The sequence below is a fragment of the Scylla paramamosain genome, chromosome 21 (assembly GCF_035594125.1).
Source record: "Scylla paramamosain isolate STU-SP2022 chromosome 21, ASM3559412v1, whole genome shotgun sequence".
NCBI classification, from domain to species: Eukaryota; Metazoa; Arthropoda; class Malacostraca; order Decapoda; family Portunidae; genus Scylla; species Scylla paramamosain.
The window spans coordinates 7,323,267-7,325,766 of NC_087171.1; the positions used below are offsets into that span (position 1 = coordinate 7,323,267).

General features: G+C 42.9%; 1 protein-coding gene across 2 annotated transcripts in view; it reads right to left on the reverse strand.

The window, feature by feature from the left end:
- LOC135110931 (protein APCDD1-like) overlaps positions 1-2,500 on the reverse strand; it is a 92,746-nt gene that overhangs the window by 84,546 nt on the left and 5,700 nt on the right. The gene's annotated exons all lie outside the window — the stretch shown is intronic.

A 2,500-nucleotide genomic window follows, 5' to 3' on the forward strand; every position in this document is an offset into this window, starting at 1 on the left:
AAGATATTTATCAAGACGGCGTTTAAAAGTCTATACGGTGTTGCAGTCTATCACGTCTACTACTCAATGGAAAAAAAAAAAATTTGATTTCCGTGAGAGTTGAATGATTTCCCAAGAATTTTGCAACCGTGTAATTTGAAGAGTTTATCGTGAAATATTTACTGCAGTCCATGTTATCAATGCTTTTGATGATTTTAAACACTTGTATTAATTTAGTCGCCTCTTAGTCTTCTTTGTGTTAATGGGAATAGATTTAATTCTTTAAGACGCTCTTCGTATGATTTGTGTCTTAGGCTTGGTATAATTTTTGTTACTCTACGCTGAACTCTTTCTAATTTATCAATGTCTTTCTGGTAGTAGCGGCACCATGCTTGAACTCAATATTCCAAGAGGGGACGGACTAAAGAGTTATACAAAGTGAAGATTGTATCCTTAGATTTATATTAAAAAGATCTGCCTATTAAGCCAATTACTTTATTTGCTTTCTTTACGACTTCTGAACATTGTTGGCCAGGTTTTAAGCTACTCGATATTGTCACTCCTAAATTAATTTCGTTGTCAACAATTTTATGTTGGGTACCATTTAAAATATACTTTGCTTTCTCGTTTCTGTACCCTATGTGAAGCACTTTGCACTTATCTGCATTAAAACTCATCTGCCAGGTTTGCCCCCACTCAGTCAATTTGTCTAGATTTTTGTGCATTTCTATTAGTTGTTCGTTAGAGACTACGGAATTCGCAATTTTGGTGTCATCAGCAAACTTCGATATTATACTGGCAAGGACGTGAGTAGAGAGAGAGAGAGAGAGAGAGAGAGAGAGAGAGAGAGAGAGAGAGAGAGAGAGAGAGAGAGGTGAAGTAGGGAGGAACGGGAAGTGAAAAGAAACACTCACTGGAATGTAAATAATCTCTCTCTCTCTCTCTCTCTCTCTCTCTCTCTCTCTCTCTCTCTCTCTCTCTCTCTCTCTCTCTCTCTCTCTCTTACCACCACTACAATCACCACCACTATCACCACGACCACAACAACATGGAGCAAGTCAACCTATCAACCCATTAACCTCTCAATTTAGACAGACAAGCTTTTAGTCAATCGGCCAGTCCGTCAGATGCTCAGGAGAGAAGAGAGAGAGGGAGGGAGGGAAAAGAGGGGAGAATAGGAGGGAGAAAGGGAGAAAGAGGGGAGAGTAGAGGGAGGGAGGGAGGGAGGGAGGGAAAGGAAGAGAGAGTTGGAAAGATTGGAGAGGAGGCAAAGAAGGTTAAGATGTTTAAGTGTTTGAGAGAGCAGCTGACTGATGGAGGGTTAAAGGCTATAAACAAATACGTAATCTCTCTCTCTCTCTCTCTCTCTCTCTCTCTCTCTCTCTCTCTGGTAAATGCGCTAACCTACGGATCCGTTTGTCTGGTGGTCCGATTCCCGGAGATTCAGGGATCATCCTAACCACATAGTTGTCTTGGCCTTACATTAACAAGATCAGAACTTCCCTAGCGAAACCTGAAGGCCAACAGCGGTATCTGAGTTCGTGGAGGGAGAGATGACCCTATTCTCAAACGCTATGGACTCTCATTAGTTCTTTCAAAGGCCGCAGTGATGATCAGTTGGGTTATCACGGGTGTTTTCCTTCCCGTTTGTGGTCCGGAATCCTGAAAACACCCTTGAAAAAAAAAACACACACAAAAATCCCTACTCGAGTCTGATAAAGTAGCCTCGTTCAGCTTAGTAAAGTAATCTAGTGTTTTGCAAGTTGAGTGCATGATTCCCATGACAACACGCAAGCTGTAAAAGAGCCAAGAAATAATTCAGAGAGAGAGAGAGAGAGAGAGAGAGAGAGAGAGAGAGAGAGAGAGAGAGAGAGAGAGAGAGAGAGAGAGAGAGAGAGAGAGATAAACTGGTTCTCAAATAGTGATAGATGGGTGGAATAGACTTAGTAATCAGGTCGTTATTGCCAAGTTAATAAGGAGCTTTAAAAGATTACATGATTAGATTAGATTGGAGATGACAGATGAAAATAGGTAGGCATATTTAATACAGGAATTGCCACGTGTAGGCATGATGGCCTCTTGCACCACCTCTTATTTTATTATCTTCTTGAATCCAATATTGAATTTTTCCTCATTAGAACCACCCCGAGGTACTGCAAACGGGCTCAAGTCACCAGCACGTCATCCTCTGTCTGTCTGCACTGAAACTCCGCCCCGAGTCAAGAGGAGCGCCGCAGGGGGTCATACAGGCGTCAAAACTAGACACCGTTATACGCATACCATCTGCTAAGGGTCACCGCCAGCCAGCTACAGCGTCACTTCAAGAATGCACCCTAGCAGCATGCCGACGAGGCCGTGACGTGCTTCGGGGGGAAGGAGGGGTGGTGACGAGGAGAGGAAAGCTAAGTCTTATCTGGTAACACACACACACACACACACACACACACACACACACACACACAGGATTTCACGAAGGATATAAATAGCCTGATGAAGAAGTGGATATTTTCTCACGCCCCAG